This window comes from Pinus tabuliformis, chromosome 1_2 (genome assembly GCF_031772625.1).
Source record: "Pinus tabuliformis cultivar Carrire ecotype Pingquan chromosome 1_2, CPIR1, whole genome shotgun sequence".
NCBI lineage: Eukaryota > Viridiplantae > Streptophyta > Pinopsida > Pinales > Pinaceae > Pinus > Pinus tabuliformis.
This window is the reverse complement of record NC_142298.1, coordinates 373956826-373972496: the sequence shown is the minus strand read 5'-3', so window position 1 is coordinate 373972496 and position 15671 is coordinate 373956826.

Sequence of the window (15671 nt, the reverse complement as noted above, 5' to 3'; positions counted from 1 at the left end):
TGATAAATACCTCTATTACAAGCGAACTCCAACATAGTGTAGCAATTCACTGACATATAGGTTACCAAAGTAACTATTATCAGAGATTAGGACATGGTATAAAAAACACCAATGAGAATAACCTGATACTAATAGATCCCAATGATAACCAGCTAATGTTACAAACATTTCCATTATCTCTCTACGACATCATATGTCGACAACAAGTCATCATACTGATAGGAAAGGTATGGTATTGGGTGATCATGTATCCACTTTGGGGAAATGAAGGGTCACTTATCACCCTTTCGACTATCCATTTATTAAGATTTCATTTGAGAAAAAATGCAAGATTCGAAGGAAACCTCAATATATAGAACCAAACATGTTATTACATGGGAGTGGTTTATTATAGATGACAGATGGAGATTGAATATTAGTCATAAGTGCTTGCTATTGGGAGACCATGACCCAACCATTGGGATTTTTCTCAATATTGATGAAGCAAAATAAAGTGCATACATGGGCTAGAGGACATGGCATGCTAGAATATTAGACCTCTTAATATCGCATGCTAGGTAGTAGCTGATGTGCTATGGTAACTAATCATGATGATGTGGCACAAGGTTAGATTTTTGACGGTGTGGTAGCCAATGTGCTGGGACATTGTGAATGATAGTGCACAATGGTGTTAAGATGGTGACTAGGTGGCACCCAAGGTATTACTAACATGGATGTTAGGATGTCAGACTATCAGGTATTGGTAGTTGGGGATTTCCTTACAATGGAGAGAATATGAAGGGAAATATGTATATGCATACCTTGGATCCCTTTCTAGTGAGAACTGAATCACATAGATGAAATTAGAGTTTGTTCTCTAAATAGAATTCAATGAGGAAGGCCACTGTAACTAGGACCTAGTTTTTTTGTTCTAGTACAAATTTATTTCAAAGAAAGTCATCACAAGCCATAGATTTCTCTAGATGATGCACCCAACCATTATTTCTACATGCTACATTGTTTTCACATGTTTTGTTCAAAATCATCAGGTTCAATGAACATTTCATTCACATCAGATTGTAAATGTTACTTCCATGACAAATCAATTGGGGACAACTTTTGTGTTGAGGTACTAGAGGCTAATTCTGGTAGTTTGCGGCTCCGTAGACCATAATATATAAAATACAATGACAACCAATGAAATATTGAAAAATGTATCTGAAACCTAGGTGCAATAGTAAAAAAGGATGACGATGAAAAACTTGGTTTAAAGAGATAGCTTAGAGTTGTAGAAAACAGGTATTAAAGGAGTTGTAGTAAAAGTTGTAGATCATGATGATTTTGCAAATGTTCTTCATCCTATGCTTGTCAAAATAACACATTCAATTTTTAATGTAATGTGACTACAAGGAAGAAAATAAATAAGAGATAGACTGTCAGTAAGGTTGTGTCATTTCAGCAGTTTGTCCCACATGATTGTGATGCCAGTGACCATGGAACATCTAATTTCCCCACTACCACTGTACATAGGATTGGAATACCAGATGTTACGATACATAATATTGACAGACATGCATTCAATCATCTTGTGAAGAATATTGAAAATGTAGGAGGATATCCTCAAGTTGGAGAAGAATCCATTGATATCATACATATAGATCATGGTCTTTGATTCCCAGAAAATCTAGAGGATGCTTACTTTGAGTGCCTCCATTGGCCTTAGGCTCCTTTTTGTCAAAGGATGAACTAGAATATATTTATAAGTTTGATGTTATCAAGGATGCATGAATACTGAGATGGGAGTTACCCATGATAGGAGAGGCTTGTTTAAGGGTTTTAATGGTGTGCACTATATTCCTAAAAAAAATGATTAAGCTGGAAGTTGGAGAAGAATCCCCTGATATTACACGTATATATCATGGTCTTTTATTCTTAGAAAATATAGAGGATCCTTACTTTGAGTGCCTCCATTGGCCTCAGGCTTCTCCTTCTCAGAGGATGAACTAGAATATATTTATAAGCTTGATTCTATCAAGGATGCATAAATACTGAGATGAGAGTTACCCAGGATAGGAGAGGCTTGTTTAAGGCTTTTGATGTTGTGCACTATTTTCCTAAAGAAATTTCTAAAACTAGTCTTCGTCTTGCAGAAATTAGTGCAATGATGAGTTGTGAGTTTCATGGAGTGAAGGAATGTAGTAGCTTCAAGCAATTTACTTGATTGTTGTTAGTCAATTGATGTGTAAGTTGAAAGTTGATCAAGAAATGTCTGTCATTAAATCTCATGGAGAGGATAATCATTCAGAATCTTTTTCAGAAGAGGAACATTTCCCTGAACAATTTCAATTTGATATGGATTATGAAGATGATGAGGATTTTAGTTACAAGAAATCTATTATCAATGGTTGGATTGTAGTTACAAGAACTCTATGATCAGTGGCCAAGGTGTGTGGTGGACGTGGGTTGTGGAATTTCCAATTTAGATTGGAATTAGTCTATCATGATTTCAATATTTTTTCAGTTTCTTGCACTAACACTAGAGTTTGCTTTGCACCGGTTGATTTTGAAGTAGCAGATGCATTAGAATAGCCTTTCCCATATGGGTACTTTGATCTATTTTGGGCAATGAAGGTGCGGAGCACATGTTGGATAATGAAAGGGTGGTTTTAATATTTGTTTTTTGTATTTATTCCTTCTGTAAATTGACATGAGTCTGATTTTAAACATAGTATTTCAAGAACATTTTATAGTACATATTATTCTATTTTAGACATAGGAAGTGATGTCTAAGTTTAGATTTGTTTAAGAATTTATGAAAGAGTTGGTCTAAGTAGCTGCTCCTGGTGGTTTGATAATAATGATAGCCTACTACCACATAGACCTGTTGACAGGGGAGACCTCTTTGAAAGGGTCCCATGTCCCTATAGGAAGAATCTCTCTATCAACTGTCGTAACCAAGTCCCAAGAAGGAGAATAATAGGTCAAAGGATCCTTCTTAGAAGCGATTGAACATTGAGGACTCAATGCCACATAATTGACTCGTGGCGGGGTAGAGTATACTTGAACACTTGGAACAAACCAAGGAGCATTCTGCAGTAAAGTCGAATTAGGGTGGTGATTATCAGATGCAAGCTGATCAACAGTGACAATATTCCCATTATGAGGAAAGCACATTACTCGAAAGAGTGAAGACACCACAGCATTCATAGCATAGACATAATCACACCCAAGTAGCATATTAAAGTCTAAAGGGCTATTAACCACCATCATATCGATTAAGACAGTCTTCCCACCTAAAGTGATAGGCGATTTAGGAAGAACACCCATAGATTCACCAGGTCTTCTATCATAGGCTAACAACTAACTCTGAGCTGTCAACAACTTTGGAGAACCCAAAGCTTTCCAAGTCAAAGAGGACATAATACTTGCAGAGGACCCTTCATCCACCATACATCGATAGACATTTGTGGAATTAACTCTGACCTTTATTTGGAAAGGTACAGCGGAAGGAAGACGAGGTTCAACAAGACTATCCCAATCAAAGGAAACACTCTTAGCACTTGAAGGGGGAACATTCGAAGAAACAGGAATGCCCCCTATACCAGAAGACTCGATACTAGAGATCAAACAGACTCTTTTGTTAGGAACTTCATCCCCCAATAGAGGAGTGTAATCGGCCAACGATTGCACTGGCTTTACCACATTATCAACCAATGGTTGATGGGATTGATGAGAAACCATATCAGATCTAGGAGTAGAAGTACTTTCAGACTCGGACCATATCTTTTGAACCTCTGGAATACCAGGGCATAAATGAGTAAGATGGTCTCCCTTGCATATCTTACAAGGGAACTTAGGTTTAAAACTTCTACGTCCAGGTTTCTTATCAACGTCCATTCTACTAACATGACTAGCAGTGGTTTGCGGAGAGTCCTGAACATGACTTGTAGAGGTCGGTGACTCTTTGCTAGTATAACTCGTAGTGACTAGACCTGTGCCCCCAGCATGACTTGCAGCGGTTGAAGACTCATCTTCAACATGACTCGCAGAGGTTGATGATGAAGTGTTAGTGTGACTCGCAGTGACTAGACTTGTGCCCCCAGCATGACTAGTAGTGGTTGAAGGCTCATCTTCAACATGACTTGCAGAGGTTGATGATGAAGTTCTAGCGTGACTCGCAGTGACTAGACTTGTGCCCCCAGCATGACTAGCAGTGGCTGAAGGCTCATCTCCAACATGATCTGCAGAGGTTGAAGATGAAAGGATAGAATTATTCTTCTTCTTTGACTTCCTCTTTCTCCTCTTTTTAGATTTCTTGGTACAAGAAGGAGGAGGAAAAGGAATCCAAGATTTCTCTTTGAAAGAAGATGAACAATTAGCACCCATGTGATGCCCTTGAAATAAAGCATTCAACTGAGAAGCTTCAAGAGAATTTGGAATATTCAGAGTGGACCACAGCCAAACGGGTAGTCCAACATTCAACCCAGGAATATTCAAAGTGGCCATCAAGGGAGTACCAACGTTTCCAAAGAAAGGAAAAGCACAAGGATCCCCTTTTGGAAGGGTACCTTGGTTGGTTTCCACAGGAATATTAGCCATATCTAACTGATCCAAAGACCCTTTCCCTTGCGGGAATATAGAAATAACTTTTCAAAGAATATGGATAAGCAATCAAAACCTTTGCCCTTGAGAAGGCAACTCCACAACTTCTGAAAGAACAACCAAAAGCCTTTCAAGATCGGTAGAGTGGTAAGCCGCTCACTCAGAACACAAAGTCCAAACGTGACTAGACAAAAATACCTAAAGCCAGCTATATACAAGGAACAAAGAGCACACACTATAAAATCCCTAAAGATATCAGCCAGTCAAAAAACTTCCAAGTATTTCCGCTCCGGGTGATGAGGACCAGACACCAAAATACAAGAAAGTGGAGTTAGGGGCCTTCCGAAGATAGTCTGGGATAATGACGGCCCAGTCCTATCAGCGAAGGTAATAGAGGAAGTTACGTTGATCTCCTAACAACAGCCTGCGCCAGTGCAAGCCCCTGAGCTTCGCAAGGGTGCCCTCCAGTAGTACTGTCGAGAGTGATGCAACGTCAACCTCAGGTGCCATAGGATTCCTCTCCGCGGCCACTTGTGTAGTTACCTAGGAGAAGCAACTATGGATACCAACTCATTGCAGAAGCCAGGTGGAACAGTCGTGAGGTAAGTTCGGACAAGTAGGAGAGGGGGTATCTCTCTTCCCTGTCTTTACAGACCCTCATGCTTAACTCCCAGATCCGGAGCTTTCCTGGTCTTCCTAACGCTATTGGATTTTCTCTCGTTATTCAGGCTCCTACGTTTGATGTTTATATGGCCTTGGAGAGTTAACTCTCCACACGCCTAATCCAAGGCCCTAAAATCCTAAACTTGTTGGTGTAAGAGACTAAAACAAAAAGTTCTAGTGAATTTTAGTTAGCGCTTGATTTTAAATTAGGCTGTTCTTTAAGTCACAAGGTAGCGAAAGTGAAACTAGTGGTGTTTTTTGACGCAAAAGAAATTAATAAAAACTTAACTACATGCACATGTACTTTTTCGTTTTTCGATGAAAAGTAATCTCTACAGGGTTCAGAGGAACTTCAAATAAACAAATTTTTCTTTTTCTTTTCAAACTCCACACTCACAAAAGTTAAAAAAACTATGGATGCCTAAAAAGGGGATGCAAATCTATCCTAATGCAACAACTATATGCTGATGCAACAAAAAATGAAGGTTGCTTGCTTATCAATCTTTATCTTGCCACTTAAAATGCCTAGATGGAATATGAGATGTTACCATCCATTTCGTCTAAACACTAAAAACAAGTACTAAGACAAAAATAAAGCACTTTCACTTCACTAAAAGGAAACCAAATGAAAAGCAAGTTCAAGAAGCAAAACTAAGATTTTCAAAATATTTTCTTCAAAGCAACAAACAAAAATGTCTTTTCAAAAAATGCTCTCAACAACACTGAAACTTGTGATTGAAGAATAGGCAATTAAACACTTTTGCGAATCAACACCACTTAATGGATGAAAACTCAACAAAAATAAATGTGTTTAAAATCGCTCTTAACAATCAAAAGCAGCAATGAAAGCCAAAAAGATCAAAAAGACAAATTCCAAGAAAGTGTCAAACAACAACTTTCATGAAACAAAGAAGCAGATGGTCACAAAAAGCGATTTTTTCAAGAAAACAGAAGGCCACCAAAAGCAAAGTTAACAAAAATATTGAATTCAATCTTCCTACCCTGATGAAATAGAGCAGCCAAGACTCCTAGCAAGAAATCTTGCGTGCTTTAGCCAAAACGATGACGCTTGCAATCAACAAAAAATCAAACCAACACTCCTTATAATCAGAGAGAATTCAGAACGTGATGCTCACTGTAGAAAAAATAACTGATACTGGAAAATGACTGTTTCATACTGACTCAAACCACCAGACAAACCTTTAGAGGCCAAAAAGATTTACAAATCTTGAAAATTACAATATATACGTGACTGTACTGCAGTACAGATTGCGTGTATGCGCGACTGTGTTTGAGGAAACCTGCGTATACGTGGGTTCACTCAAGGAAAAAAGCGTATATACGCCTCTGTATCTAATAAAAACAGCGTATATGAAAAGCTTCAAGAAAAATAAAAAAGACAAACTCAAGAAGCTGGCAAAGCTTAAAGTTCAAGAACAGACCAGACAGTAACAACAAGCAGACAAGGCAGCTGATCCCTGATTGGCTTGAAACACACCCAAACTAGGAACAACAAGAGTGTTGTCCCTAGTGGAGTCGCCAATTCTGGTAGAGGGAATTACTCCCCTAGGGCTTTTTGGGTGAAACCCTAGCAGACTGAAAGTTGTCTATTCAAAGAAACATGCATTCATACAACCACTATGCTATTATAAGAAAAATCTATGATAAGGGTACGTACCTTCGGTCCTACGTTTGAGAAGGCCTTTAGGGTCCAAACCCTTCTTGGAGTTCCCTTCTTCTCTTTTGTCCTGCAAAACAAACAATTCAAAGAACACAGTAGTACATGGACAAAAACTTATAAAGAAACCATCTTCATGTTACAAAGAAAGGTAGTTAGTTATGAAATCCAAACAACCATCTATACATGAATTCAAAACATGAATATCATTAACATAAAGAAGATTCAATTCGGGAACCAAGACATATGTTTCTTTTTATTATAGGCAAATAAAGTACATAAAAAGGAATATGTGCACCTGAGTCACCTTCAACAGGCTCCAAGCAAAGCTTCCTTCCGGATCCGTTCCAGCCTCAAGCCTCTAACAAAACTCCTTCCATGACTCTCTCCGTGATGTCATAAATTGTAGATGAACATCAACACACAAGGAAACAAAGGTTTCCTGTACAAAATGGGGGAAGAGCAGAAGGCACAAGGGACTTCAGACCTGGTCAAGGGGAAAATCTCAGCATAATAACCTTTCTCTCTATTCTCTCCTCTATTAGGCCTTCCCTTTGAGGTCTTTTTATACCATCTCCAAAGTAGTTTTTTAGTTAGGAGTTGGTTGGGAACAGTTGGGCCACGGGCACTAACAGGTGATCAGCAGGTAAAACCCTCGATCTCCGCCCGAAAAGAAGGAATTTTATATTTTTTTAAGTGTTTTAATACATACACGCGGGTTGGCTATACACAAACCCGCGTATACACACGTTTAACTCAGGGCAATGTCACGTATAAGGGATAAAACATTGTTTTTTAAATTTTAGGACCAGGTCTGGAAGGAGGGGTTTCCCTAGGCCATGAGTACAGCATCACAAACCATAAGAGTGAGATTTGGAGCTATAACAGCAGGTACATGAATAAGCAATTGTGAATTGCACTAGGACTGAAAGGCATTATGTCAATTCTTTTTGCATAACTAAATCACTCAAAATATTAGAAGGCCACTTGGGTGGAGGGGTCCTTTATTTTAGTGACAATATACATGGTCACAAGTATGCCATAGAGGAGACATTAAGCAAATTCCTTATAGGAGACATTAAGCAAAGTAATTGGTCTGCTATTGTACTCTATTTCCAAGGCCCCTTGGCACATGCCTAATAGTTCCTCTTCAAGCAAAAACAAAGGGATTGGGTATAATTCACAAGGTAATGCATCCAAACGTGACTAATTGTATTTTATCCATTCTTCTTAGGGCTTCCAATCGTTCGTGCTCCTTGGCTTCATTTCTATTAGCATCACTCCTAAGTAAATATTCTCTGTATTAGCGCTTAAAAATGTCCTTTCTTTTATTCATATATTTTGTCATCACCCTAGTATCCTCCGAAGATCTTTAGTTGTGATGATGATGATCCAATATCTCCTTACCGATGATTACTAGTGATAAGAACACACAAAAGGAAAGATAGAGACATAGAATGGAAAGAAAACACTCTATTCATTACTTCGGACTCTTAGAGAGAGAGCTAAGATAATATCAAAAACAACAGTGATTTCCATATTTGTTTTAGCTGGGTTTTCACCAATCAATTAAAATATATTAAAATAATAGCTAAATTAACTGCTCTAATTAAGGGCAGCATCTAGTTGTCTTGAATTAGTGAAGGCATAGGTGACTAGCTATGAATAGGCTTCAAGGGTCATCATACATGGCTCTCTCAAAAACTTGTTTTTATCTTAAAAGTTGTTCAAACATTCTTTTGTAGTGTCATTGTCCTTGGTAGCAACTTTCCCTTATTTTATTCCCTTTGAGATTATAACTCTTAAATTTGGAAGTGAAACTTGAGCTGTCAATACACTTGGGATTTTAAATAACCATTGTGGTAAAAATAATTGGGTGGACACTAACGAAATCCTGTAGTAAGATAGATTGCCTAGATCTAATGGTGAAGATGACATAAGGCCTATCCATCTGCACTTACAGTCTAGTTGTTGCTCTTTCTTGACTGGACCATCCATGGCAACCCACTATTTCCAATAGTTTTTCTTGAGATTGATTTCTAAAATGTCCGAAGTCTGAAATCTCCAACATAGAATTCAAATGTTTCCTATTTTTCCCTTTCATGGCCTTGAGAGTTCGATCTCTATCCCTAGTTCAATGATTAGTCGAGTGAAGAAATATTTAAATCGTCACCATTGATTAACTGAGCTATTGGTAAGGGTTGGTACATCCATTCCAATAAATGTATTATGACAACAAGTCATTTGAAGTGTACAGAGCAAAAACCACATAATGTTCTAGCAATCAAAGCTATCATTTAAGAACATATGCAAGCGAGCCTTACTCACTATCTAGAATAAAAGATGTCAAGGAAGGGGATACTGCACATGTTGTTCATCCTTATCATTCTGCATTGAGAATCCCATCACTTAGATTTCCTGCAAAAGACAAATATTTGACCCAACGTTTATTGAGAGCTTGAATTCAATTTTTTGGGGTGCCTTCAACATTACAACAAATGAGATGAATTACAATATAAAATGGGAAGTTATCACCTCATCGAGTTTAAAATTGTTTCTTCTCTTGATCTTGTCTCCCATGGAAACACCTAGTAAGGGAAATGGGGAAGACATGCCTGCCATACACATGAGAAACGTCTTAGCAATTCGTAATTTGAGGATATTAGTTTTTCCTATATAAGCGGGCAGAATTCATCGATTCTGGGAAGATTTGCATGAGATTCTCATTTTTCCTTTATTTGTTTCCAGAAAAGAAATTTACTTGGATACATGATTTGGTGAAAGGAAAGTGGAGCAAGCATCAGTAAACTAAGAGAGATTCCTTTAGAATATGGATATATCCCATGAGTTGCTAACAAATTTTAGAGAGATTCCATATTAGATTAACTTCAACACAAAGGTGAGAATTTGGCCTTGCAATATTGCTTATGTTTTGTCCCGACTAACACTCAACCAATGGTTTAATGATTTTGCTCATACACGCTTGATGTTCCAAAATTCTCGGATACTCGATTCAAAGTAGATATTAGTGCTAAGACTTGTAATCTGGTGAGAAGTCATTATGCCATGATAGAATATAAGTTGTAGCCCTTGAAATCTTCCAAGTTCCAAATAGCAGTAGAACCCAAGTTGTTGTCTCTTCACAGTAAAAAACGAGAAAAATATAGCCTTTTCAAGCCTCAAGAGGACTAAATCAGATGAGGCACTTTACTAGTATTAACAAATCTTGAAATATCGCAGTAGGATTCTCTTTGTGGGGACATGAAGCTCCCGAAGGGTAATTTTCTTCCTTAACAACTATACTCTTCATATGGTGGCATTTAAAACGTGTGGAGTATGCAATAAGGGGGAAAACTCATGCAACATGGCATTGGCGATCACTGTGTTAACCATTGCCATGGGTAATTGGTTTCTCATATTTGATGTTGATGTAGTTGTTGGGTTGAATAACCTTACAGATGCAAATCATTCTCTTCCAACCACTAGTGAAGTACACTCTCCTTTTATTTTTTGAGAAATTCCTTGTAGGGAAACTTCTGAGAACTTCCTCGTATTTTGCAGATGGCACTTGGTGTAAACATGTTGGTGTTGATTACACTACCCAACCCAGTAGGGAAATTGTGTGAGGCACACAACAGAGACAACTAGGTCATGAGATCAAGCGAGAGACACATACATGAAGCTCAAGGCACTCCACTCAAAATAGCGTACTAGGCTAACTGTAATATTCATGGTAAAATGGAATTTTTTAGGAGAGATGCCTAAATGGGAATTTGAAATGTTGATCTTGAAATATATTATTTTGGGCACCTCCTTCATAAAGCTAAAATATTTGAAGTCACCATTACATTGCAGATAATTAATACCAGTCATAGGAATTTGGTGGCGCCAGGTTTCACGCCCTTGTACATATCTGATTGTAAGCAGTGTTATCACAATTAAAATTCTAGCTCATTTAAAGCCTAAGTTGTTACAAATATATCACCTCAACCACCTGTTTGGTTTTCATACAAGAGAAATCTCTATCTTGAAACATTATATAATAAAATGAAATCTTTTGCTGAAATGTTTTGTTGTGTTCAATAACAATTCCATTTCTCTGGCTTGTGGTATGTGGTATATCTTGAATTTTCTAATTCTAAATTGGATGCTTTCACCAAAAATAACCTTGAAGGAGACATCAATGTAGTCTGACCTCTACAACAAGGAAGCATTGCCGATTAACATGAAGTATACTTGATTAATCCTCTCAATTGATTAATGTACATTCTATACTTCTCACAACATTGAGGAAGATTGTATTTACATCCATATGATATAACTTCGAACCACAAACTGATGCCAAAGACATGATAGTCCTGAGAGAAGAATGCCTGACATGTGAGGTGTTTTACGGTACTACAAACTCTTACAGCCAAAGAATTGCTTTCATGGAAAAGCTAGAGAGTCGAGACTTTACAGAGCTTGCATGGCAAAGTAGAGCACATATTGATGTTCCTTGACGGTAGAGAGTTTAATGATGGATGACATGCTAGGTTGTTCTATTTTAGTAACATTTAATTTATAGTAAGTGTTTCCATGGGGGATATTTTTGAATTTTGAGGTTCCTATATTTTCGGAGGCTCAACTCGACTTTTTCAGACTCTGTTTTTTAGAAGGGGTCACTACTTTTTTAGTACACCTATTTTTAGGAAATTACATGGTCTTAACTAAATATCCCTTCATACAGGGAATAGTGTCAGGCTACTTTCTGAAAATCAAGACTAGATCTTTGTGATGGTATTAATGACTAGTTCGTCAATAGGAGACTCATTTCTACACTCATAAGTATATATATGTATGTATGAAGGCACACAACTTAGGAGAGATATTAGCATCAATCCTCATACTTTTGCATATTTAGGATTTCAAACATTTATAAAGAAAATACTTAACTGATCTTACTCCCTCTTTACTCAAGGAGACCATAAGCTTAAGCTTGAATTTTCAGAGATGGTTCTTCAATATTTCATATGATTAGACTTCCCTCAATGTATCCATCTGGAAATTTTCTCAGCATAAGATCCATTAAGTTTGAAGATAATTTATTAATGCAATTAAGAATTCCATGATTCTAGCAATGCATTTCCATAAACAACAATGTCTTTTGCTATACTTGTGGGGAGGGTTCAACAAAAAACTCCCTCTAAGACTGAAGAGATGTTAGAGGTGATCTGCTCATAAAATGTCATAGACATAATTAGTAACCAAAAAATGCATGAGAGGATCCTATCATGGACCAGGGAATCTTCAAATCTTACTCCTCCTATTCTGTATTCTCTATGCTATCTTTAACACAATGATTCAATAAATTATTCGAGCTATGCTGTAGTTGTACCAACATCTAAGTATTGTAATGAATATAAGGATTTGGTATAATATTTGCATGCCATAAATTATATATAGCAAAAATCCTTGAACTTTTCACCATTAGACAAGCTTTAATACGAAGACTCTTAGTAAGGCATATTTTTAATGAGGAATGTCATACTCATTATAACGGTGGTATATATTATATACTTCATCTAGTGAAGGGTCTTGATGAGCTTATTCATACATACCCTTTTTTTAGTTATCACTCTCTGTTCAAAATCTAGCTGTCACATCATTTAACTTATAACCATAACTTCAACATGTTGTCTTCATTTTGATTCAGTCAAATTATGAACAATCTCAGCAGAATAGATTCTAATCTATTGTAGCATTTCGATAACATAACTTCAGATGTCATGTTGTAACTTAGTATGACACATATTACTCTAATTCAATCACCTGTAAATTGAGTAATATGTAGAGTAACTCTTTTACTTCTTAGATTAAGATCATCAACAATTTGATGTAGTCTTTGGATCTTTTAAACCTCATCATCCAACAACCAATGTAGACACACCTTACCTAACCTATTTATTGCAATCTAGATTAGAAAGCCTTAGAATGGTTCAATAACATGTCTCTGTAGATGCCACAGAGATATTATTTGGATATGAGTCTCCATTATGCTTGTATAGGTGATGCACTACTCCTTAACAGAGATCTAGATATGAATGTCATAAGCAATATTCTTAAACAAAGAAATGTACTTGATAATAGAGGAGGGTCTGGAAAATTTCTAATACTCTCTTCATGGACATCTTTATTGAGACACAAAATCCCTTTCTTTGTTGAGGCTTGATCAAGCCAAGGCACCAGCTCCCTCTTGGTCAAATGATCCTCCTTACTGCATAAGATATGGAAATGTAAAGAGGATCTTGGTCTCTATATCTTAGGTCATGATCCTTCTTACAAAATATGATATGTAATTGTAAAGAGGATCTCTATATCTCAGATCTGCATTGTATCAACAAAAATTATAAGTTTAGTCCAGCTAAGCCCCATGTGCAATAGGTTGTCATACGATTATTCTCATTGTATGATTTCATACAGGGATGGATCGTCTAAGGATTTTTTAATGCATGCTCTCATCCTTATTACCTAATCAACACATTCAGGACCTTTTCTTCAAGGAGAAACAATAATACCAGCCTATTTAACTGACCTTGATAGGTTGGCTTTTTTAGAAGACACGGATGGGGTATATATATGAGACCAGGTCATAGATGTTGGACTTTTCTACCAAAGGCTTTTGCTTCTAACTATTATTCATGAATTATCACTTCAAGAGTGTTATAACCCTTATCCAAGATGCCAAATTAAAAAGGAGTTTTATTTTCTTTTACTGGCAGATCAAAAACTATCAAAAGAGAACAATTCAGCTATTTTATTTAGATTGTTCCTCAATATAGGACTTTGATTTTCTCATAAATGTTTCACTAATCAGGACCTTCAGTTATTTTAGAAGTAGCCCTGTATACTCTCAGGGAATCATCCTTGTTAAACACTTCATAGAGGATGATTTGTGGTCCTTGCTAGCTTCATCAATTCCGTTTTTGGGACTTGTCATTCCAATTATTGCAATTACCTTAGAGAGTTTTAAAATCTAGCCTTGTATGAGCCTATGGTGGAATATAGCCCCCATGTTAAAGAAGAGTGTGAAGAAGTTTTAGTGGATTGTATGGAGGTGGATGAGGTTCAATCCATGCTGCAACCTAAAATCAAATCTTACAAGGTTCTTTTTGAAGTTGTGGTTTTTTTTAATCCCAACGAGGAAAAGGAACCTAACCTTGAGTTAAGTGAGGAACGTAAGTCATTAGCTTTTCTCTCTCAGTTTCTTGATCCTAGCAACTAGCCCATAATCCTTCCACCTCATAATCCTAAGACTAATTATCTATCTCCCCAACGTCAATTTCTTTGTTATCTTCCAAAAAGATACCTAGAGTTGGAAGTTAGGGTACTAGCTTGTGGGGAGCATGGGGTTTTGGAATCTGAACTAGAATGTGGACTTACGGAAGTCATAAAGATTAAGGAAATACAGTCCCTAGGAAACCAAATGGCTTATTTAGGTTTATCCACTAATTGTAGAGAAATCCGTGAGGTTAAATAAAAATAAATAACATCCGTTGATTAATCTGAATAAAATCCCTACAACACTCGTGGCGCCACCTTTGAACCCAAGTTGAACATGTTTTAAAAAGATCGGGAAATGTACAATGATGAAGATGAAGACAAGGATGACAGACCGTCTAGAGGGTTGGGAATGCCATTTTCGTTTGTGTTTGTTTTGATGTGTGCTTCAGTTGCTCTGTTGGGATCCAACATCTTTACCAAACATTGCATTGGCTAATGGAGTTTTATGCCTCCATAGTGAACGTTGTTAAAGATGTAGAAGTGTTTTGGAGACAAGTTTCAGTCGAAGATATGAATCATTATCCTTTACAGTATTCAAGGAAAAAATATGATGTTATTATAGAGAATGTAAATTTTTGGTTTGATTCATCCTTGAACAAGGTAAAGGCACTAAGAAATTCTGTGATGGAAAGAATCATGGAAAACTCCTTTGAGAAAACCCATAGCAGTGGTATTGAAGGAATGGGTAATCACCTTGGCTTGGAAACTATTGTAAAAAGGGACATCAATGACCATATACTTTCCTTCGATCAGTGCTTACTGGATAAGGGGAGTAGCATAGAGGCCACTCTAAAGGGATTTGATCAATTTGTTGCCTCTTCAATTCATAATGAACTGTCCACCCAAATAGCCAGTGCAAGGGGGGGAGAGCATGTTCCAGAGGGGAATACTAAGATTGAAGTTGATCTTCATAGTGCATATGAGAACCCATCATCCTCTGGAATGTAATAAAAAGTGAATAAATTTGGAGCACATGAACATGGAGACTTCATGCCATTATCTTCTCTAAAAACTCTTCCTCGTTTATACATACCTTTATCCTCCTACTCTGACATAGATGATGAAAATGATAGATATGGTAGAGAAAATGGTTTTGGAGAATCTATGTTGTCATCTTCTTCATATATAATAGACATTTATGCTGCTTCTAAGGAATCTTTTCCTATGGTTCATTCTTAAGAAGCAGATAATATCAATGAACATGCTTCTGAAGTAGTAGACATTGATAAGATTCCAGAAACTACCATCCTTCCTAACCATGATCAGAAGTTTGTATCAGTTGTCAATGAAGGTTCAGAATTCAGTGAACATTTCATTCCTTTGGTTTCACAGAGCAACTCAGAAGTAAAGGAAGAATCTGAGGCATTAGACATGGACAACCAAACACTTGAGAATGTGACTATTGAATATATTGCAAAAAATATAT